General features: G+C 46.8%; 1 protein-coding gene across 1 annotated transcript in view; it reads right to left on the reverse strand.

The window, feature by feature from the left end:
* The window catches only part of LOC144782995 (homeobox protein six1b-like), a 177,413-nt gene that overhangs the window by 36,686 nt on the left and 115,388 nt on the right, over positions 1-25,339 (reverse strand). The gene's annotated exons all lie outside the window — the stretch shown is intronic.

Genomic DNA, 25,339 nt, shown 5'->3' on the forward strand with positions numbered 1-25,339 from the left:
GTAGTGAAAAACTCGTATATTTGTTTTTCAAAACTGCAAGGCCTGTCTCTCCCTTAGGATAACATTGGGTTACCTTATTACATTTAATAAGACCTAACTTTCAATTGGGAGTTTGGTGTCTAAAGAATTTTAATTTAAAATTCTCTTTATTGGTATTGGATTTTAAATCTCTATTCTGAAAATGCCATTTAAAATGTTGGCCTTTTCTTGCCCCAACCATTTGGTGAATGCACCCTGTATCCTGAGTCACATCACTCGGTGTAGCTGGCAGTTGGTGTTTGTGTATTACTCTCAGACAGTGAGAAAGAGAGGTAATAGGTGTTGGCAGGATGGGCCATCTCTGACTTGATAGGGGAAGGAGTTGTCACCAACCATACTTGCACATCCCAAAGGCTTGCCTCACCACACTTTCATAGGATTTCACAATAGTCGTTTGGGCCCCAGACAAGCTGGGGCCTGGGCAGGGAGACAGGAAGTTCTAAACACCTTCTTCTACTTCAAACTTCAAAGCTGGCTCCAATTATAAATATCAGACCCTCAGAACCGACTCGTCAATACACGTCTGGGTCTGTGGATGACTCATAAGGACTTATGTGCTAATCTGCTACAAGGACTGCTACTCTGCTGCCTGAGTGAGAAGGACGGGAACTGCATCTTGATTCCAGGACCACCAGAGTGACTCAAAGTGCTAGTTGGCAGGCTTCTTGTTCGGGGCCTCAGGGACAGAAAAGGCTTCCACCACCTTGAACACAGCACCTTGACTCTGCCTGCTATGAGTCTTTCCCCCCATGTATTGCCACCCCAGTCCTGGACCATTGAAAGTGGGCCTGAAGGTGCTCTGCCAACCCAGGTTTGGTCTTTTGGCAGGACTGATGTAGTGCAACCCATCCCCTTGCATCTCAACCTCGAAACTGCCTCTGCATGATGCATCTCCGAGGCAGGACCTCGCATTGCAGCTCCTTGGAACTGCGGCTGCGCAATTCATCCATGACGCATTACTTCGCATTGCAATCCTCTGCCGACCACATTCTCAACGATGACGCAGGACCTTGCATTGCAGCCCACAGGTTCTTCAGAACAGCTGCTGTGCGACGCATTCTCAACGTGGGATCTTGCAATGCACCACAACTACGATTTAAGGTACGTTAAGGTACTTTGTTTAGCACACTTATCTTGACCCCTGTATCTGGCACAGGCTCCATCATGATGGGCCTGAATGTGTGACTTAGTCCTGATCTGACATGGTCAGATAAACACAGGTGGCGCTTTGTGCTTCTAAGCACTATTTGTATCTAAATTTTTAAATTGCATATCCTCGGTTCTATTGGATGGATTTTTGTCATTTTTGTGTCAAATAATTTATAACATTTTACTCTATTTTCCTAAATTGGTGTGGGATTTTTCTTGTGCTGTGTTTTCACTTTATTACTATTAAAGTGCTGCATAAATCTTTACACATTGCGTAAAGTCTGACTGCTTTGTGTCAGAGGGTTACGCATAGGTTGATTTGAGGTTTGCGTGTGTTTCTCCCTGACAAGAATTATGGTAGCTGCTTGATCCCCCAACCAATACCCCAATTTCCTACAAGGCGAATTGTATGAGATGAAGGAAACCCCCACCCACACATATAATAAGGTTCATTACACTGAAGGGAATCAACATGGTGAAGGCCCCCCCATTTGCTAATGTGGGTGTGAGTGCACCTGTGGATCAGAGTCTCTCTGAGAGAGGCTTGCTGCCACACAGCCACCATTGGGAGCCCCAAGCACTACTGTCATTATCACTGCCCCGAGTTCATTCACAGTTGCAACAGTCCCTGCTGCACCAAGTGTTAGCACTACATTAGATTCAGGAGCATGAGCCTGAGGAGGAGTGATTCCCACTGTGAGTGTCTTGGTTGTAGAGGTTGACGGGACGACATCACGCGACTCCGCCCAGGCGTCGTCCGTGCACGTGACATCAGTGAGGTCACATAGGACCCGCCCCGGCACGCCTACGTCAGTTTTTTTCTTTACCACGTGCAACGCGGATCCGGTCCTTGCTACGGGCCTGTTTCGGGCCCTTTTTTCTCCATTTCTTTTGGTGGAACAGTGTACGAATGCCTTCGGGCTTCAAAACTTGTACGTTTTGTGGGAGTCTTATGTCGGCGATGGACCCACACCTCATTTATATGTGGTGTTTGGGGGAAGATCACAGCACCACCGACTGCGAGGCCTGTCGACAGTTGAAGCCACAGTCGCGGCGGGAGCGCCGCATGAAACTTCTCTCTGCGCATCTCCCCATGGTCTGCTCCGGCGGACGGCTTCAGGTTCGGCCGTGGTCATCGTCCTCGCCCTTCTCCGATGGCAAGTGAGCGTCGCTCCCCGGTGGGTAAGTGTCGCAGTTTGTCCCCGGGGGCTGGGTTCCGGCCTACCTGAGGGATAAAAGTTAGATTTCCCCAACACGAGAAGTATCAGACATATATATATTGTGTTAGCATGATGTATCTATATATCCTCTATGCTTAATATGCACACTGCATAACCTCTATTTGCTTTAGCTAGTAGGAAAAGGTTTATTCTGTTCGTTTGTTGTATACTAATAGAGTAGGCCGAGAAACCGTACAGACGCCATCTTTTCTCTTATTGTGTCAGACACGAGCTGTGATCACGTGTTACTCTACATTAGTTGTCAGTTCCAAGTCCATTTGAATTACTGAGAGCAGCTGAAAGTAAACTGTTCTCCCTCTGGCCTGGGACTCAAGGTCGCATCTGGCTTTGGGTGCGATAAGCGCATTCCTGAAGGCGATGTGCCTACTCTCCCGGGCACCAGAACGAAAGGGAGTCACCCCTCCTGACCTTTCCAGTAATAACTTAGCAAAGCTTATTCAAAAGAAACGGACGACGTAGGGTATACCTTGGTGCACTCTGAGGGATAGTTTAGTCAAAGTCTTTTTAGTTGTACTACTACCAGCTGCTAGGGCACCGTCCAACCCTATACTAGCCTAACATACAATCAAAGAATGAGCTGGGAGTGCAACATTTTTTGTTGGATAGAACAGTGATAATATTTAATCACAATTTTGTCACCACAAACTCAATAATTATCAAGCAACAGTTAATCAAAAGAGACAAAAAATAATTCATATATTCTTGGTATATTTCTCTTTAAACTTCCAACAGCCGACGCGTTTCGTCCCGGATATAGGACGTCATCAGGGCTTGAACTATTGTTAGTGCAATGTTTCCAATATCTGCCGAGTTTCAACGTTTTGAGTATTGGAGGCCTCCAAGGTCAATCAAGTGCCTTCGTTAATCTGTGAGCCAGTAAGCTTGATATTGTCCACTCCAAATCGGCCCCTTCATTCAACTGCTCTATTCCTCCAATGGACTTCTCCAATTGTTTCGCCAAAATTTCTGTTGTGAAAATGCCTGTTGCTATCCTCATATCTTTCCTGCCAAAGTCATAGTCGAAAAAATAGGAGCCTCACTTCTCTCCAACCGCCCGGGTACGATAAATCCCGATAAATCCCGATAGGCTATCGGGATTTATCGTACCCGGGCGGTTGGAGAGAAGTGAGGCTCCTATTTTTTCGACTATGACTTTGGCAGGAAAGATATGAGGCTAGCAACAGGCATTTTCACAACAGAAATTTTGGCGAAACAATTGGAGAAGTCCATTGGAAGAATAGAGCAGTTGAATGAAGGGGCCGATTTGGAGTGGACAATATCAAGCTTACTGGCTCACAGATTAACGAAGGCACATGATTGACCTTGGGAGCCTCCGATACTCAAAACGTTGAAACTCCGCAGATATTGGAAACATTGCACTAACAATAGTTCAAGCCCTGATGACGTCCTATATCCGGGACGAAACGCGTCGGCTGTTGGAAGTTTAAAGAGAAATATACCAAGAATATATGAATAACTTAGTAAAGCTTTGAACCAATCATGTGAGCCATATATGGTTCTTCCTAGGGGCCCAAGAGCCGAGTGGTGTTTTTCTATTTACGGTGACTTCATTTGTTGAACTGAAAGTATATATGTGCGGTTTTGAATGTAAGCCAGCAGTTTTCTCCGCGCACCTGATGGGGGAAGGTTGGAGAGGCTCCTCTATAGAGTATTCTGCATAATAAACGATTGAACTTTCTTCACTGCCAACTGACTTGTTATTTGGTAATTGGTATTGGGGCTATTGGTAGGTATAGCTCCTTATGTTATTTTTTCTGGTACGTCAGTTGGCGACTCTGGTGGGACTCCGCGTTAGGGTTGGCCTGCCGTAATCGGGTAGAAAGGAGAAAGAAAAGGGAGCTCTGGTCGAGTGGGTGGACTGACCGGAAATTCTGACTTACTCCGCTCTTGCGATCAGGGAGCCCCAGCTGCTAGTGACCCTTTGCCGGAGTCCTTCGGGCATAACCCGGGAGCTGACCGTGTTGGTCTTCAGGAGTTGGCAGTGGAGAATACCCAATTGCACCTGTGTGTACCAGGTGGGTGAACTGATTTTGGTGTTTTTAGAACGTGCTGTGAACGGCGCTTTGAAGCAGTTAACTGTATTGGATTTGATGGTCGTGTACCACGGAGGACTTTGGAGGTCTGACGGGCCAGCATTGTGGTTGCACGGGTAGATGCTCCACGGACCTGTTTGGTGAATAATAAAGACTTTGATCGGACGCCCTGGTGTGGCACGTGTGGTGCACACCCGGCCGGACTGCTCTCGGAAAGGCCCGTTGTTGTACCTGGGTAGCCGTCAGGACACATCTGAAGCGATGCTAAGGCAGCAGGCTTAGTCAGAATAGTCCCAAGGGTGAACCAGGAAAGCTTTGGGACGGTGTGTAGGACAGTCTGTGGTTAATATCTGTCCAACTGTCTCTTGGTAGTCTTTGGACTGCTTGATTTTGGTATCTGTTGGTCTGGAATCTGAATTGGTTAGTTCTCCATGAATGGGAGTCGACTGGCTCCGTTCCCTTGCTTGAAAAAAAAGACATGTAGTTTTGAAAATTCTTTCTTGGTGTATCTATGTATATATTGTTCTGTCCGCATTTTGATCTTGAAAGTGAATGGAAATGTTGAGAATGTATTAACATGGCCATGTTTGAAAGACTGTTTTTCTGAACGAGATTTAACTGTCAATAATAAGAATGCCGTGCTTTAGCAAATTATGTTTTGGATGTTGTTGTCGCCGAAAAGGCACACGTTTGGATGAAAGTCAGCCTGCCCCGCCTGAGGGCATCCCAAGTTATGATATGTATGTTAAACATGGTATTTCACCTATTCTGTTTAATGCGCTATGGCATAAATATACCAAAGACAATGTGGAACTACAATGGCCCTTAACCGGGTCCTTTGAAGAGAAAAGGATACATTTCTAACAAGATCGATTATTTTCCAAACGAAGTCGGCAGGCTATGTTTGATTCTTTAAACATGTGGCAAAAGGAAGCGAAGCGTAGGAGCATCAGGGAGGAGAAGTTATGTAAAATGAATGGAGGTCAGACGATTACACAGAAGGCTATAGCTTATGATAAAGCTCAAACTGAGAAGGGAATTGATTGTACAGATAGACAATTCAGATTACAGGTGGATAAAAGCTACGTAACTAGGACTGAGCCAGAGGATGAGATAGAGGATTTATTGGATGCGCGTCCACCTCCCCCTTATGCTCCACAACGCATATATCCGGCGGTCCCTTTAACTCCAGCACCGGCTCCAACGGCTTCTGCTCCTGTTGTTTCCTCTCCCCCTGTTCCTCTGGGAACGTCCTCTGTTTTATCTCCCTCAGCATTTGGAACAGCCACTTCATGGTCCGATGCGTTGCCGTCTCCAACTATGTCCACAGTTGTTTTGTCTCCCCCAACTTCCGCTTGGGCTTCCCAGTCCTCGAGCACGACCCCAACTCTAGATGACCTTACTCCCTCCCGTGCTCTGGGGGATCTTGGCGCACGAAAGTTGTTTACTCGTTCAGCAGTAGGACTAGAAGAAAAACAGACGATTGCGAATCAGTCATCCCAGTGGATGCGAAATCCTATTTATACTTTAGCTGATGTATGGAGTACACTTCGAGATTATGAGCCCGTAATGCAGCAGCTTGCCCTGGAGCACATGGCCATACGTCTTATTTCTTTATGGGAGCAGTGTTTCCCGGGAGAGAAGGCCCCTCAAGTGATGTATGATATTCGGGACCAGGCTCATAAATCTGAATTAGGACTCGAGGAAGTGTACAGGAACGATGAGGTTTTATTGAATTATCACGGGCGGCTGCACTCTAAATGTCCAAACTGGGACTCTCAGCACCCTATGCGGGAAGTCCATCCTATTTACCATCCTGAAATACCAGAATTAAGAGTCGATCAAAATCAAGTAACTAGACCTCGTGTAGAGGCACGATTCCAAGAGCAATGGGTTTATACCCCTTGGAAGAGGAGTGAAGTTCTTTCACTAAAATCACAACTGCCCGGACAAGCTCGTACGCAGTTGGTACGATGGAGGAATAGCACTTCCGAATCTGCAGTTGTACTATTGAGCTGCGCACCTTAAACTGATAAATTATTGGTTGCACGCCCCACAGGACGAGCCGGCATATCAGGCGGACAGACAGAATCTGGAAGAAAGAGGTCTGATGGCTAATCTCTATCAGCGCCGAAAACCCCCGGGGCTGGTTGGGCCTACTGAGCACACAATACACATTTGGTACCAGGCACAAGTGCGACTGAAATGTACAGGGTTAATCACGCAGATGACACCGCTGTGGGACTCCCAGCAGTTGGGGGACCTCCGCAGAAGTAAAGGCTTTCATAACTGGGATAATATTGGCCTCTCAGTGGTGGGAGACCTTTGGAAAAAGGGAGCGGTGATGGACTTTCAACACCTTCACACGGATGTATGACGTGACAACGCATGCTTTTACCACGCATGCTTTTACAACGCGGTTTTTACATCGCATACCATTAAAACGCATAGCGCTTTGGGGTGCTGGATAGTGAACAGTTTAATTTACTATTCCAACTCCAGTCCCCGTGGACACTAGGGAAGGTGTTGGATAGTAAATTAAACCTATTCCCTATCCTAGAGCGCCCCCCAGCGCAATGCGTTGTAATGGTTTGCGTTGTAAAAGTTGCGTTGTAAAGGCACTGCGTGGTAAAAGTTGCGTTGTAAAGGATGTTTCCCCCTTCACACACAATTTGGTATGGCGCAGATGGAAATGTTCCGGTATTTACAAATCCGCCATGCGCTACAGACAGCCATACCACCGGGCACTACACTGCAGGAGTCTACTCCGTTAGAGGATAGGCTCCTAACAGAGCACATGACAGAAAAAGCGACCTCCTTCACGTACCGCAAGCTAGTCAATAATTTGCCAGACCCTACAACCAAACTGAGACAGACCTGGTCCCGGGAGGTGGGTGACTTTGATGATTCGGAGTGGCAGGAAGCCATATCCTCGCCCCGTGAGACGGCGATCCCATCCAGACTCCGACTGGTCCAACTCAAGGTATTACACTGCACATACTACACCAGGACCACTCTTCACGTCATGGGAGCAGCGGAACATAAATACTGTCTACGCTGCTGTGGTGATGAGGGTACATTTTATCACACTATTTGGGACTGCCCCCGCATTGCGGCTTATTGGGTTAAAGTAATGCGCACCATATCCCAAACACTGGAGGTCTCGGTCCTCCCAGAGCCGAGGCGCTGCCTTTTAAATGTGTGGAAAGTGAATGATCTTAACCATCAGGAACAGGATTGGGCTATGCTTGGCATGATGATGGCGAAGAGAAATATTGCTATGCTGTGGGGGTCGGGGACGTTACCTACGCTCCGCAAGTGGTGCAAAGATATGGATGAAGCAATGTTGACAGAGACGGCGGTCTTCATACACCGTGGCTGCCCGCAAAAATGGGAAAAAGTCTGGGGGGCCTGGAACAGGTTCAGAGGAGACATTTGTGAACCACCAGAACTTTATTCAGATATTTTGCTTTGCAATGCAATGAACTGCAAACGGCGGGAGGGTTGGGTGGTGGGTGTGGGTCTGGGCTGGAAATGTCTTGATGCGTTATATTACATTGCTGCTCCCTGGTCTATATGTGATTGCAGACAAAGATGACTACTACATTGTATATGATGATTCTGTTCTGTGCCTAAATAAAAACTTTCAAAAATAAAAAAAAATTAAAAAATCCCAACTGCCCGACCCCCGAAAAAACCCTACGGCTTACTATAAAGAGCTTACAGAAGCGGCTTCCTCAGCCGTTATGACCTTAGCTGACATAGAGCTATTTTTCAGCTTGCTAGTCCCTGTTGACGTGTGGCGTCAGGTGCATGACCAGGACCATCCCACAGAGTTGGGAGGAACTTGGGATCAGCTCAAAGATTGGGACAAGGATCGGAAACTTGGTGATAAGCCGAAACTCGAAATATTGGCCTTACCGGGTCAGATAATTACCTATATGCACTCTTTAATACCACCCCGTAAGGTAGATTGGGACAAATTGACAGTGTGTAAGCAGAAGAAGGACGAAAGTGTTTCGGATTTCTTCACCAGATTTGAGGGGATATTCATTGACTTTAGTGGACAAGATTTGTCGGTGGAAGGTGGTATACGATTATTTGTTAATTGTTTCGTGACCAATCTGTTGCCAGAAGTCTCCGCGCGGCCACAAGCCACTGAGAGTACTTGGACCACTTCTACACCTTCGGTTATACTGAGCATGGCTCAGTATTATGAACACAGGGAAAATGAGAGTAAGGATAAGACGGAAAGGTAGGCAAAGGATCTCAAGACACGGGTGTTGTTACAGCAAGTCCTCAGGGGACGAGGCAGAGAGAAAGGCGGTTGAGGGTTTGTCCCGAGGGGGGGGGGGAACCGGACGGACGAGGCGGAGGACCAGCTGTTACTTTGGGAATAAACCAATGCGCTTACTGTAAACAGGAAGGGCATTGGTGAGCTCAGTGTCCATTGTTGCTGGCTCAGAATGGGGCGGTAAAAGGGAGAGGAAGAGGTCGAGGTGGTGTGGATCGAAGTGATATGCGGAGAGAGGAAGCAGCACATGGTGAATCTGAGAAGAATTATTTTGATCATCCAAGAGGTAGGTAGTACTATAATGAAGACTGTGTGATCGATGGCACCGAAGGGTATGCTTACGCATAGGACAGCCAAGGACAGAGTAGGGGCCAGGTGTAAGTACCCATTGATCAGCAAGGTCCTTATGTACGAGGGCGGTTGATGGGGACATCCAAACATTATTTAGTTGATACGGGTGCGATGAATAGTTCTATTTCTTGTTCACTGGTCCCAGGGGCTGCTCTGTCCGGGCAGAATAATGTTTTGGTGGGTTTTTCTGGAATTCCGGTGGTGAGCCCCATTTCTCAACCTATTCCATTCACAATTGGTCCGGTCACAGTGGACTCTCCGTTTTTGTTGACCTCACATTGTGGGGAAAACCTATTAGGGTTGAATTTGTTAAAGAAGTTGCATGTGAAGATTCATTGTTCCCCTGACGGTGTTTATCTTACTATACAATCTCCAGGTAAACATACGTTGCAGTGTTTTGCTAAAAATGAACCCCTCCCTCCTGAGCTCGCTGCCATCCCAGCGACTTGTGAGCCACCGGAGATACAGATGTAGGATTACTTAAGATTCCGCCTGTCTCCATTACTCTGAAACAAAATGCTTGTTTACCACGTATATCGCAATATAAAATTTCACCGGCAGGTGAGAAAGCTCTGCTCTCTATTATCCAAGATTTGATCGATAAGGGTGTAGTGGAAGAAACGGCTGCCAAGGGATGCAATAGTCCTATATTGCCAATTTTGAAAAAGGCCCCTGTTGGCAGCAACCCTGACCATGTTGACACTTACCGTTTTGTAATTGACCTGCGAGAAATTAATAAGATAGTTGTGCCGCAATACCCTGTGGTTTCGGACATCACTACTATTCTCACTATGATCCCTCCCACTGCTAAGTATTTTTCCGTTATTGATTTAAAGAATGCTTTCTTTAGCATTCCAATTCATCCGGATAGCCGTCATATTTTCGGCTTCTCCTTATCTGGTCCGCGTTCCCCACGGGTACACCGAGAGTCCTAGCATTTATAGGCAGGCCCTGAAAGCATTATTGGATGATTTGACCCGTCCCATGGTAATGTGCTCTTACAGTACGCCGACGATCTGTTGGTGGCTTCTGATACCGAAGAGGGTTGTAAGAACGCCACTGTTAAATTATTGTCTCATTTGGCGGCTAATGGTAATAAGGTGTCTCTTTCGAAATTCCAATATTGTCGACAGGAGGTGACCTACCTTGGTCATCTACTGTCGGAAGAGGGGAGGAGACTAACCCCTGAGCGTGTGACTACCATTTCTAACATGTCTGTACCTCGTACTCAGCGTGATGTTCGTGCATTCCTTGGCATAACTTCTTACTGTCGGCAATGGATTCCTAATTTCTCCCTTCTTACTAAACCTCTCCTGTACTTTACCACAAAAGATGTACATGAACCTCTACCTTGGACTGATGAGTGTCAGAAAGCCTTTGACCCTTTAAAATCTGCGCTTGGCTCTGCACCCGTCTTGGGTACTCCTGACTACCGAAAACCTTTTGTGCTTTATGTACACGAGGTGGACGGTTGCTCGCTTTCTGTGTTAACACAAGGATTTGGTGGTAAGCAAAGACCTTGTGCCTATTTTGCGGCGGTGTTGGATAACGTCGCCAGAGTGCTTACTAGCTGTTTAAGGGCAACTGCTGCAGTCGTGGTGGCCATTCGACAGTCGGAAGGGCTCGTTCTGAACACTGATCTCACAGTGATGGTACCGCACGCTGTGGACACATTATTGAACAAAACCAAGACCTAGCGCCTTACGAGTGCGCGTCTTACTGGATATGAATTGACTTTGTTTGCTCCCCATATTACAATTAAACGGTGTGCCACTCTGAATCCTGCCACGTTACTACCCCTCCCTTCAGACGTGAAAAACAATGATGTACACGATTGTATATTTCGGACAGAGGAAGAGACAAAGGGACGGGTAGATCTCACAGACATTCCTCTATCTGAACTCCAAGGGGAGTTGTATGTGGATGGCTCTTGTTCCAAGTTACCAGATGGCACGACAACTGCTGCATATGCGATCACGACTTTTTACACTGTAGTTGAGGCTTCTCGAGTACCCTATCAGTCAGCACAGGCAGCTGAGTTAGTGGCATTGCTCGGGCCTGTGAGTTAAGTGAAGGATTGAGATTAAATATTTACACAGATAGCCAATATGCCTTTGGCGTGGCTCATAGCTTTGGCCGACTGTGGGCGGAGAGGGGTTTTCTCACTTGCCATGGTCAGAGAATACAACATGGCCCTTTGATCCTACGATTACTGACCGCATTGACATTACCAGAAAAGGTGGCTGTAGTTAAATGCAGTGCACATAAGACAGTGGTGGATGCCGTAGGTGAAATGTAATGCTTTTGAGGATCAGATAGCTAAAGAAACTGCCAAATCTAAAATGTCCTTAATGTTTGTGACTACTTCTGTTAGGTGGGTGACGGAGACGGAAATGTTTGATAACACTATGGAAAGTGTCCGAGAGATACAGAAAGAAGCTACGTCTGCTGAACTGGCTCACTGGGAAAAGGAAGTGGGGAGATTAGATGAAAACGATTGCTGGGTTGATTTAACTGAGAAACAGAGATGGTTGTTGCCCAATGCATTCGTGAATGCCATAGTGACCATGGCACATGGCTCAGCACACATTGGGGCGAAGGGCATATGTGCACTTTTGGACCCTGTGTGGAATAATTCTAATATCCCAAAGACTGCTGCTCATTTGGTTCAATACTGCATGGTTTGTTTACGACATAATCCTGGAGGTAGGGAACCTGTTCTCATTGGGAATTTTGCACCACCATCTTTGCCTTTTGAGGTGCTCCAAATGGATTTCATCCAACTGGAGCGTGTGAATAATCTAAAGTATGTCCTGGTCGTGGTGTGCGCCTTTAGTAAATGGGTGGAGGCCTACCCAACTAAAGAAAACACTGCTCTGGCAACAGCAAAGGCTTTGATAAAGGAGTACTTCCCATGCTACGGATTGCCGCGGGTGATCTGGAGTGATAACGGGGGGTACTTTAATGCAGATCTTATCAGTCATGTTTGTAATGGGTTGCAAATTAAGCAGAAATTCCATGCGGCTCGACACCCTCAGTCTGCTGGACTTGTCGAGAAGTATAATGGAATACTGAAATTAAACTGGCAAAAATGTAAGACAATACTGGGTTAAGGTGGCCCGATGCCTTACCATTAGCATTGATTTTTTTTTTTTACATATATTTTTATTGAGCCAACAATTGTCAAATCAGCAGGTTATCATCACATGCAAAGACTTGTACGCAGTTCAATTATTCATTATCAAAAACAGGATTAACCAGGACTCAATTTTTTGTCCCCCCCTAACACTCCCTTCCCCTCCTCCACTACCCCCACCCCCCGTCAGTGTGCCCTCGGGGATCTTCGTGCTACACAGCGCCTATAAGTCTGGTTGCTACCAATGTTAACACAAATCAGTGTAAAATAACATCACCATGATTCTCAATAGATAGTAGATAGTAGATTTCGTCCGGTTGCTCAGGTGTGCTCCAACTCTCCCTCCTGAACTGTCAATATTTCTGGATGTGTCGTGTAGTGCTTAGCTCCTCTCTATATGTGATCAAGTGTCCCCGTCTAAAACATTCCCCTCTGCATTCTCGGGGTCCCCTGCTCTGGTACTCGCTCCCTGATCTACCACTGCTTGTACCTCGTCTCCCTCATCCGGCTAAACCGGTGATTGAAGTTCCGTTACTAACGGTCCCCAGGCCCTTGCAACTTCCAGCGCCTTGTCATTAGAGGAACGCCTAGCCAGCTGAAGCCGAAGTGTCGCCTCGCTCCCCGCCCAGTGCTGGAAGCACGCCTTCTATCTCCCGAAGCTAGGGCCCGTCCTCGTCTTCCAGTGCATCGTAAGCTCCCTCTTTGCCATTATTAAACCCAAATCATAAAATTTGCTCGTCACTTTAGTGTTAGGGGTATGCGGAAACCACAACAGGAGGCAGGTTCCCATCTCAGCTTCCAGCTCGCGCTCCGTCACTCGGTTCAAGCATGCCATCACATCCATCCAATAAGAGCCTAATCCCGTACAGGACCAAAACATGTGACCAAAATCAGCGTCTTCTGCCTGGCATCGAGGACACAGCGACTGGGTCCCCCCGAAATACTGCTGGACCTTGACCGGGGTTAAATAGGCCCTGTGGAGAGTATAAAATTGGACCAATTGAAACCTAGCATTGCGGGTGCCCTTCCAAGCGCGCCTCAACAACTGTGGCCACGTTGTCTCAGGGATAAGCTTACCAAGATCTTCCTCCCACTTACCCTTCAAGCTGTCCAGAGGGGAAAGGTGTTCCGTGGACAATCGCCGATACAAACAGGTCATGGCCTTAAACGTACCCGCCGCCATAGTGATGTATTGGCACCCCAGCGATGTTGGGGGTTCCGACAATCCCATCTTCCAGTGTTTCTGGATTCCCGCCACTAGGGCAGCATGCAATAAGTAGTCCCCCCTTGGTAGGTCAAAGGCCTCCTACAACGCCGGGAAAGGCATCAAGACACCATCTTTATATAAATCCCCAACCATGTGGAGACCGCCCTCCTCCCAGCCAGCCAACGCTGACCAGTCTCCGCCATGAGGGAGGGCCGTGCACATACCCAAGGGGATTTCCGGGGCATAGGGGCTCGCGAACCCTGCGCGCCTCTGACTTCGCTGCCAGCATGACCGGAGGGTGCGCTCTTCAAGGGTGAGCTGGTCCAATCAAAGCTTCTGCTGGAGAATAAAGAACGACAGTACGTGCCTGGGGATGACCCTGCCCTGCGGACCGTCCGGCCCCCTGAACTCTCGCGCCACAGCCTGTGTAAGCCATTGTAGCTGTGCCGCCAGATAGTATTACCATTAGCATTGATGTCAATACTGGTTACCCCACATTCTCGATCTGGCTTGTCACCTTATGAAGTTATCTTTGGGCGCCCGGCCAATGTTTGGGGTGTCCCAAGACCCAGAACATTTCGTGATATTGAATATCCTATGATGACAGATTAACTGTATGCTTTGACTAAAGATCTTCGTTCCATTCATCAACAGGTTTCAGCAGTGTTGCAGCCCCTGCCGGAGGGTCCCTGACATCGTCTGGAGCCAGGAGTGGGTCTTGGTCCGCATCTATCAGCAGAAATCCAGCTTGGACCCTCGTTGGTCCGAGCCTCATCAGATTCTACTGGCCACGCGGACGGCGGTGAAGGTGAGCGGCAAGAGACATTGGATACACGTGTCTCATGTCAAGAAATTGCCCCTCCCGCTTCCTTATAATAAACAAAACCAGGAAGGAATTTGACCCAGGAGAGTGAACGGGCCCTTCGCTTTGTCCCTTTTTCTGATGCCCTGGAAGTTGGAGAAGGGCAAGAAGAAGGAGCACCAGGCTCGGAAGGGGTCTTGTCATCTGTACCAGTGATTGCCCCAGATTCTGTTGCCCCTGCAGTTGAGCGAAAGGCTTGTGATATTCCTGTTGCGAGGGATTCACCATCCTCTGTTTTGTTCTCTGATCAGGAAATGCCTGGCCATGTTCGACACAATCTGCAGCCCAGAAAACAACACGGTACCCCAGTTGAAGATGGTAGGAGATAGGGAAACACTCGAGTAATAGGGCTTGTCAGAAACATTTCTGGGGTACTGAGCGAGACACTGGACTGAACACGTTGAGAGCCTGGAACATTTTGTTTGCTCTGTTCAGAAAGAAAGTCTGAATATCCTGTTTGAAAGGGGGCGAAGATCGTGATTTCTTTAAGGGTTGTGTGAGAACATAACTGCAACGCGAAAGTCGGCTTTGTTTTTTCTTTGTGATGTACGATAGGAGCCTGCCTGTGAGGCTCTAGACGGACACAGGAAAGAAGTACCCTCTGGCAGGTTGGACTGCATTGCCCGAGTTTATTTTTGGACTCTTAGCTAGCATGTACCCTTTTGCCCATTTCGTTCCCAAGGAGGAACGTCCTCTTGCACCACGTTACCACCCTGTATATATGCCTGTCTTTTCGAGTTGGACACAGCGTGTTAAAATTGCATTCGTGGTCACAATAGAGATTTTGTTAATAATATTAATGAGTGTGTTTATATATTTAGAATTTCGTCACCCTATGCATACTGTTTTAGGAACCACTGCCCCGCCTCTGGAACATATATTCTATACCTTAGCCCCGCATAAGGAAAGGCACCGTCAGACTTATACGAATTTTTTTTGGGTTGAAATGCATCATCAAACGCACAGTACTACGAATACTACGAACTGTTGGGTTTGCGGCCTTTTACCCTCTGTTATGCATAAGCATGATTTATTCATCTCTTTGCCCCTGTCCTATTTAGGAAGTTGTGAAGCTTGGTTTAAGTTACTCTCCATGATGTACATGCATTACACTGTAGATACTCAAAGATATTCGGAGAAAGACTACGAGATGATTTTAGCATATACAGAGGTTCATCAAGGTTTTGACCCAAAGGGAAATGACGGGGAGGGGTCCTTCGATCCAAATATCCAAATGCATGTATGAATTTGTATACGGAAAATGAAAATGTCACCTGGTTAAAAAACGAAATCCTGGATTTTGAAGAATTCAATTTCACCCAGTATTTCCAACAATTTAAGGAAAGAAATGTTACAGATGATAGAGCAATTCCAGTGCCTATATTAAACAGTACCTCTGCATTTTGTGTTCAGGGAGCAGGGTACATATCGGTAGGAGAAAGTTGATGTAATTACACCTATCGGTTACGTACTTTCAGTAGCCCTCCATTGTTGACTCCCCCAAATGTTTATTTTGTCTGTGGAGAATATGCTTATACCTGGCCTCCCCGCGGCTGGACTGGCCGTTGTTATTTGTCCTTCTTGTACCCTCCAGTTTATATAGCCCCTTCTAATTATCATAAGGATCGTCGATTAGATAAACAGAGTCTGCCCCTCTTCAGGAATAAGAGAGAGATAGATACCACTGACATAGACCAAACAGATACCCCTGAGCAGCACTTTATTGATATTGTAAAGGGAGTAATTCCTATTTGAGGACCCATCATCACTAGTAAGGAAGTACGGTGACTGTCCAGGGTAGTCGAAAGGGTGATCAATACTACCGCAGGTATATTGACCAATTTGACTGCAGAGCTTCAAGCGACGAGACTCGTCTCGCTTCAGAATCGAATGGTTTTAGACGTCATTCTGGCTGACCGAGGAGGAGCATGCCGCGTGATCGGCAGTTCCTGTTGTGTATATCCCTGACTCCGCCCCCTCTGTTCATTTGGCCATTAAAAAGTTACATTGCTTGGCATCTGAAGTACAAGCAGAAACTGGTACCTGGTCCCTAACTGGTTGGTTTTGGGGACTGTTGTCCACCTGGGGATGGAAGATTTTGATGGTATTGGCAGGTGTAGCCGGTATCATATTCACCTGTTGCCTTTGCATACAATGTGGGCCTGCATGCTGCTCTCACTGTGCTACTAAACTCACCTCCTCTGTGACTGGTCCTTCTCCAGCAGCGGTAAAAGCCCAATTAGTTCAGCAAGAAATAAAGGATATGATGCAGATTGATGAAGGGATTTTTGAAGACTGAAACCATTTTTAGTTAGCTACATCATGCTAAAAGGGCCTTTCTGAGGGATAAAAGTTAGATTTCCCCAACACGAGAAGTATCAGACATATATATATTGTGTTAGCATGATGTATCTATATATCCTCTATGCTTAATATGCACACAGCATAACCTCTATTTGCTTTAGCTAGTAGGAAAAGGTTTATTCTGTCCGTTTGTTCTATACTAATAGAGTAGGCCGAGAAACCCTACAGACGCCATCTTTTCTCTTATTGTGTCAGACACGAGCTGTAATCACGTGTTACTCTACATTAGTTGTCAGTTCCCAGTCCATTTGAATTACTGAGAGCAGCTGAAAGTAAACTGTTCTCCCTCTGTCCTTGGACTCAAGGTCGCATCTGGCTTTGGGTGCGATAAGCGAATTCCTTAAGGCGCGTGCCTATTCTCCCGGGCACCAGGACGAAAGGGAGTCACCCCTCCTGACCTTTCCAGTAATAACATAGTAAAGCTTTCAACCAATCATGTGAGCCATATATGGTCCTTCCTAGGGGCCCAAGAGCCAAGTGGTGTTTTTCCATTTACGGTGACTTCATGTGTTGAACTGATAGTATATTTGTGCGGTTTTGAATGTAAGCCAGCAGTCTTCTCTGCGCACCTGATGGGTGAAGGTTGGGGAGGCTCCTCTATAGAGTATTTTGCAAAATAAACGATTGCACTTTCTTCCCTGTCAACTGACTGGTTATTTGGTAATTGGTATTGGGCTATTGGTAGGTATAGCTCCTTATGTTATTTTTTCTGGTATGTCATACTGGGGGCGTGGACTCTAAGCGGGTGATGCGGCCTGCGTGTCATCCTATCGACCGTTTCGCGGAGTTGGGGCATCCAGAGTCCAAATGGAGACATACGCGGCAGCTTTGCAGGCCTCGCTGGCGTCTCCCCCTCCTTCCCCTCCTGGGGCGTCGGCAGACCCCTCACCTTGCGCAGTGCCCTCCGCAGCACCGCTGGTGGCTCCGGCCCGGCTCTGACTGGTTCAGATCCCGGATTGGAGGGTGTGATGCTGTTCGGGTGCGGCTCCTGTGGGGCACCTCCTTCAGGCCACGGGGTCTCTGCCTTGCCACAAACTCCTGGGGGAGTCCTGTGGGGGAAGCATCCTTTACAATGAAACTTTTACAACGCAGTGCTTTTACAACGCAGGTTTTACAACGAAAACCATTACAACGCATTGCGCTGGGGGGCGCTCTAGGATAGGGAATAGATTTAATTTACTATCCAACACCTTCCCTAGTGTCCACGGGGACTAGAGTTGGAATAGTAAATTAAACTATTCACTATCCAGCACCCCAAAGCGCTATGCATTGTAAAGGTTTGCGTTGTAAAAAACTGCGTTGTAACAGCGTCCTGTGGTGTTGCGTGAGGTCGCTGGGGCTCGGATTGCATCCCGGAGCCCCTCTCGGTCCCTTGACAGGGTGGTCCTGTCTAAGGCCGAGGTGATGCCGCTACGGAGCCGGCAGCAGCTGGACCGTGCGGAGCCACAGGGGTCGGTGAACCCTCCTCGCCCCGCTCCGGGTCGGGGCTGGGTGAGGAAACCTCTCCGGGCCCCTCTCGTCCTTCCCCGCAGGCGGCCACCTCGACGGGGGGTGAGTCAGAGCAGGAATCGTCCCTGGCACCGCCTCATGGGTTGCCGAGCGATCTATGCCTCATTCTGGGCCGCGGCTGGTGGAGGGCTTTGTGCCACTCCCCAGGCCCACCTCGTTCTCCCAGGCGGATGGCTACCTCGGTGGAGGTCAGGTCGGCGCCCGGGGCCGGTTCGGGTACAGCCCCGCTCTGGTCTCCGCTCCGGTCCCCGGTGCGGGGTGACTTGGGGGAACCTTGTCCGGCGATGCCGGATGGTGTCGGCAACTCCCCTCAGGCAGCCGACTCTACGGCTCCATGCAGGGGTCGTACTGCGGATTCATCTTCACAGTATGTATATTGGTGTTATCCTCCCTAAGAGACTGGTCGCCGTGTGATGTCTTTTTCAACGGCATCGAAGGGCGGCTCCCCGCCCTTCCTGAGGCAGAGATGTTCATCAGAAGAGTGGCAGGTCCCTCATTTGTCGGCTCCTTCTGATTTCCAGGTCTGGTCCTTGCCCGCCCCGCCTGGCCTCGGGGACAGCCGCCTTAGTTTGCAGCCATCGCCCATGGAGGAGCTGCTTTACCCGCCGCGGGGCCCTATGGAGGCGGGTGCGGCCTTCGCTTACGCGGTGTCCACGGCTGTGGGCATCCTGCGTATGGGTGACCCGGTGGCTCACTTTCCGGCGGACCATCTATTGGAGGTCCTCCACCAGGGCTCTGGTGGGAGGGAAATCTTGCTTACCTTTGAAGGTTCCCTCCTTTCTTCCTTGACGGGGGCTTGGAGGCCTCCTGCCTCAGGGGACCTGGTGCCTCAGCATCTTCTGCACCGGCATCTTTCGGGGCCGCGTGACCCGGCGTGCCTTTCCCTCCACCTCTCTGTCTCCAGTCCTCTTTTGCGGACTGTTTTTCCCTCTATGCCGCCACTGCTGACTCCGCCGTCTCGAGAGGCCCACTGGCTGGACTCTTGGGGGCGCAACACGCTCGCCTCGACCAATGCTGCCCTGAGGGCTCTGAACACCTTTTGTGTGCTGGCTCGGGCCTCCTCTTGTTTATGGGACTCGGCTGAGTCTCTGGGATCCGCAGCGTCCCAGGAGGGTGGTCAAATGGACTTAAGGCATCATGCGTTGGATGGCCGGGAGCTGGCAGCGTTTATTCTCCGCTCCGTCCTGGACATCTCAGAGGTGTTGGGCAGGGGCATGGCTTCCTCGGTCGCTCTCCGTCGCCATGCTTGGCTTCGGGATGGAGTATTCCCTGAGAATATTCGGGAGCGACTCATTGATCTTCAGTTTGTTGGCAGCCTGTTGTTCCATGCCCGGGCCGACTCCGCCATCCAGAGGCTCTTGGCCTTATCATCCTTCGTCCCCTCGTCAGTGATTCCTGAGTTGCGTTGATTCTGGGCCTTCTTAGGCCGGTTGTTCTGGCTGTGGATTGCTTTTTCTGGCCATGTTGTCCTTCTTGGGACTTTAGCATTGTTGGCTGCTGGACGGCCCCTTTGTTGATTATGTGTATGTGTTGGAATTGTTGCGCTGACTTGGCCCTGAGATTAGGCCTTCTGCTTGCTTGGGCTGCTTGTCAAGCCTTTCGCAGGGGTGTTTTTTCCCCATGGCTCTTTTGTTTGTTACCTCTGCTGCGGAAGTTCTTCCATAGCGGGTTCCCATGTTTCGGGATGCTTCGGCCTCTCCGCCCTTGCTTTTGGTTCCTCTGCTGTGAGTGTATGAGCCTCTTCAGCCTTCCTGTCCCTCCTACATCCCTGCGGCTAGAATCGTCTCTACCAGATACATCATTATCGAAGGTTAAGTAACTCGTACAATGAGCCCTCATTATCTACAATCCTTTAGGTGCTTCATGATCAGAGAATAGAGACACAAGGGTATTTCAGTCAAGCCAGGGTAGATAGCAATCTGATACAGCAAGTGCTGTCTGAAGTCTCGGGCAAAGTAGCGGGCTTAACGCAGGAGATAACAGAGCTTCAACAGTGTGTTGCAGATACAGAGGATACAACAGCCGCGCCACCTAAAACAACCAAACTAGACGGCGAACAGCTCTTGTTTCTTAAAGATAAAGTTGAAGATCTTGACAATAGACAACAAAGGAATAATTTGAGACTTTTTGGTATTCCTGAGGAGAAAGAGGGGACTGACCCCTGTGCATACATTGTGCAGCTGTTCCAGAAGACATTCTCTGATCTTTCCAACTGGGACTGGGACTCTACAACGAGCTCATAGACTTCCACTATTCTTGAGTCAGGAATATCGAGCCAATCGGCAACATTCTGGTCCCATGAGATTGCGTCAGTTAATTGACCCTATGAAAGCAGCTGGAGCAAAAGTATTTCTTCAGGAACCAGCATGCTTAAAAGTTATACGCGGTGGACACTTCTTTTTGACTTTTCAAACAGCCAGCGAGGCCCAACAGCTTCTTAACTCGTGGGGGTCTCTGGGAAGGAAGGCCCCCTGAGAACTTTATTGGATAAGGATCTCTACATGCTTTAGCTTTTCTGTAAGGGTTTTCTTTTTTGTGCAGGAACTAAAGAGATAATTATGCGTAAAATGAGAGCATAAAGCTAAGGGGGGCATGGGGGAGGGTGGAACTGGTGGGGAATGGGAGGTTCAGGGAGGCTGAGAGGGAGGAGTGTGAGGGGTCAGGAGAAAGAGGTTACATATTTGGGGGGGCTCTTCTTCTTGTGTTCCTGTACCTCTTCCTTCCTCCTTTTCCCCCTTTACTCTGCTCCTTCTTTTCCTTCTTTCATCCCATTCTTTAGTCCTTGACAGAGGGGTCTCTGCCTCGCTTTCCTTTTTTTTCTTCTTTTTTTCCCGGGCTTCTCTCTCTTTTTTTCACTGCTCTCCTCGCTTTGTTATGTTTTTCTGCATCAATCAAGTTTTCTGGGGATAAAAGCTTAGTGCGTAGCACCTGGGCCGTGCATTTGCTCTCTACTGGCTGTCAGCGCTATCGATGGCCTGACTGGGGTGATTTCTTCTCTTGGAAACTTGGGTGGGAGGGTGGGTCCTTCAAGGTTGGTGGGGGGTCAGTAGCTTGGGCAGTAGGTGGGGGAGTGGTGGAGGTAATCGAAAAAGTATCAACGGGAATAAACGCAAGAGATACTATTGGAATGTATTATATTATCCTCAGGAGGTTATGCAGATTAAGATTTTATATGTTTCTGATGTTACTTTTAAGTCCAGGTGCTAATGGAGGCAGGGGAGTTAGACAGATGTCACTGGATTTTTGGTCTTTGGGTTTCTATTTACTATACAATGGAGATAATTAAATGTCTCTATTGGAATGTGTTTGGGCTAAATTCTGCTCACAAACGCCAGATGGTCCGAGAGGAGCTGCGAATTTATAAACTTCATATTGTAACTCCTATTGAAACTCACTTGGCATATAAAGATAGACAATTGCTTAGACAATTAGACTATAAGACAATTGAGTGCACATCTCAGACGGTTTCCATTAGAGGCATTGCTATTATAATTGACAAATTGTTTTATTGTACTTTGCTTAAAACTTCCCATGGCACTCGAGGCTGGTGGATATTTGTACAAGTATTGATCCATGACCATAAATATGTACTATGTACCGTCTATGGGCCAAACTCTGATGAGCCTCAAATGTTTGATATGCTAGCATTAGAATTATTAGAATGGCAGGGGAAGTTAATTGTCATGGGTGATTTTAATTGCATCACTAATTCGAATTTGGATTCCTCCAATTGGGGTGCTTCAGTTAGGATGAGGAAGGTAAGAGCTGCAATTTTGGAAATGGCACGACTATACCGCCTCAGAGATGTTTGGCGATCCTTATTTCCATTGCAGCCTGGTTATACTTATTACAGTGCACCAAATAAACAGTACTCTAGGATCGACATGTTTTTTGTTAGTAGCAGACTTTTGAGCATACCTAAGTGCGAAGTATGTCCTAAGATAGTATCTGACTACAATCCTATATTATTGTCATTTCCGCTAGGCTTAGCTAACAGGTAAGCACGCTTGTTTATCTTTCCACAATATTTGTTAGCAGACATTGAATATGGAGTACTTATTAAGAATAATATTAGGAATTTTCTATTGGGTAACGAAGGCTCTGCCTCTCCTCTCATAGTATGGGACTCGCTTAAAGCTTATATAAGGGGAATTACTCAACAATATGTTCTTCGGCAGAATAGAAACAAGAATTTGGCCCTTAGATCTGCTGGAGAGGCAATTCTGCAATTATAAATAGCACATGCTGAATAGGTTAGGCAAGGGATTCTTTTGCAAAGAACAGTGTAAACACATTCACAAGCATACTTGCTTTTGATTGAAAACCGGGCTATGTTGGGGAGAATCCTAAAATATTGTATTGCGGCTAGATACCACAAGAACCGGGCTCTGCAATACGAATATGGAGAGCAAGTATGGAAGGTATTGGCACACCAGCTTTCTGATAAAAAGGCGACATGGGAGATAAAAGGTATCAAAGGGGATGGGGGCATACTTTACACCCAGTCAGAGTCGATAGTAGAACAATTCGCCCGGTACTAAAAACTGTATGGTAGTACCAGTACGTTTGATGGAAGAAAATTCGCTGAATATGTAGAAAGGTGTAACTTACCAAGTCTTGAGGAAGAACAGATACAGTTGCTTAATCAAGATATTATGCATGAGGAAATATCTCATGCTATAGTGGCCCTCCCCTCTGGGAAAGCAGCAGGGGATGACTCTATACCAGTTGAGTTCTACAAAATATTTAAGGATTAGTTGATTTCTTTTATAAGCAAGATTAGGCATTATATATGTGTGAGTGGGGATATCCCTGGGTTGTGGGACATGACAAATATTGTTTTCTTTAAAAAAAAGAATAAACCATCAGAAGAGTGTGGGTCATACCACACGATATCACTCATAAATGCGGACGCTAAAATATTCTCAAAAGTACTGGCAGCACGCTTGGCGCTTTTTATGGCACAAATAGTTTGCAACCAACAACATGGTTTTGCACCAGGCAGAGATACGATGGCACATGTGAATGCTGCTATAGTAGCCTTTGATGCTGCGAAAAAGCTAAAGTTAGAAATGGGAATGGTCATGCTCGATGCTGAAAAGGCATTTGACCGCGTAACATGAGAATGTCTTTGGGCCACGCGTGCGGAGTACAATATTCATGGCCGCTTTTACGAATGGGTCAGAGCTCTGTATAAACAACCAAGGGCTAAACTAATTTATTTACAGTCACAATCTACTTCTTTTTCGAAACTCAGGGGTAGTCGACAGGGCTGTCCCCTCTCCCCTTTACTTTTTGCTTAATATATTGAACCTTTTATAAGATCACTTCTCGCTAACCTATCTATTCTTCCCGTTCATTTAGGACCTGGCGAATTTAAAATATTGGCCGATGTGGACGACAGCTGTTTTTTCTGCAGATTCAATTAAAGCAATAGATGCAATCCAAACAGAGGCCAGAACGTTTGGTTCTTTCTCTGGCTACAAGCTAAATGTAAATAAGACGCAGGCCCTTCTCAATCATCAAACCAAATAGAGCAGTACTAGGGGCTTGTTCAGCAGCAATTTATTTAGGGGTACAGATTACTCCAAATATGGAACAGATCATAAGGTTGAATTATGATCCTTTGCTAAAGACTGTGAGCTCAAAAATGAAGATCTGGCATAAACTGGCAATCAGTATTATAGGGCGTTGCAACATTATTAAAATGATTGTTTTACCCAAGTGTCTTTATGTGTTTCAGGCAATATCATTATGAGTTCCGAATAATTTTTTCAAGAAACTTGAAGGGGGCAATTAGCAGTTTTATTTGGGGTTATAAACAGCAACGGCATGCCATACAGCATTTAAAACTCCCATATAAACAGTGAGGGCTCAGATTGACTGATTTTAAACTATACTTTTGGGCCTCCTTCGCAGGACGACTTTGAGATCTTCTTTCTGCTAGCAAACAATATTGCTGCTATAGCCTTGCAGTCGGTAATGACAGCAGAATGTTTTTATATAAGATCAATGATCCGAACTATTTTAAAAGAGTACGGTTCAAGACTCTTAGAGATATAGCCTATATTTGACGAGAGATGGTAGCTAAATGTTCCTTGCCCTTAATGCATGCTAGCGTTCCGCTCTGGGGTAACCCTATGCTCCTGGATATATTCCATGAAACTCAAGCTAAACTTTGGACAAGATACGGGATTAGACAACTTGGGCACCTATATAATAGCTATGGATTTCGAACTTTTGAAGACTTACACAGGGTATTGGGTCTTCCAAAACATATGTTCTATAAATACCTACAGGTTAGAGACTGTTTATGGGGGCGCAGAGATATAGGAACTCCTGTAGAATCTGACATACTGACCTACTTGCATTCAATCACAAAGATGACTATCAGCAAGGTTTATCAGCTACTTTCCCAATTTTGGGACAATGATAGCTTGAAGCTAGCATCTAAATGGAGTGAGCTCCTGAGTGCGGATATCAGTTCTGCAGATCTTGAAGCTTTGGATGAAGCAGTGTACTAATTTAAAGCTGCAACAGTTTAGAACCATATGTATGCTATACTACACTCCGGAATTAATAGCTAGGTGGGCTGCTGACAATGGGACAATCACTGGTGATAAGGGCATATGTGCTAAATGCGGATTGGTTGTTGCAGATAGTTTACATATGTTTGTCACCTGACAAGGCTTGACACTTTTCTGGAAAGAAGTTGCTCAAATTGTGGGAGAACATCTAGGCATTGATATGCAATTAACGGAGGCAGAGAGTATGCTGGGATATAAAGCTGTACCAGACTGTTCCGTCATCATAGTAACAGTCCGATTATGCATTGCTCAGGTATGGGTCTCTAAGATGCCGCCTAGGGCACTGGAATGGTGGGCAATGATAAGAGAAAAATATGAAAGAGAAATGGCTATAGCCAAGAAGAGGGGAATTCGTTCTGGGAGGAAATTCTATTGCATTTGGGAGCCTATGGCAAACATAGAATAGTTAAAATGTCAGGCATTATTACAATACTTAAGTAGTGGTATATTTATTTGTTTTTGTGTTTTGAACCTCTCTCTGCTATGTATTCACATTTGTATAAGATTTACAATATTTTCAATGAATTTTTATTGATTTGTTTTTGT

The sequence above is a fragment of the Lissotriton helveticus genome, chromosome 9 (assembly GCF_964261635.1).
Source record: "Lissotriton helveticus chromosome 9, aLisHel1.1, whole genome shotgun sequence".
Classification (NCBI taxonomy): Eukaryota; Metazoa; Chordata; class Amphibia; order Caudata; family Salamandridae; genus Lissotriton; species Lissotriton helveticus.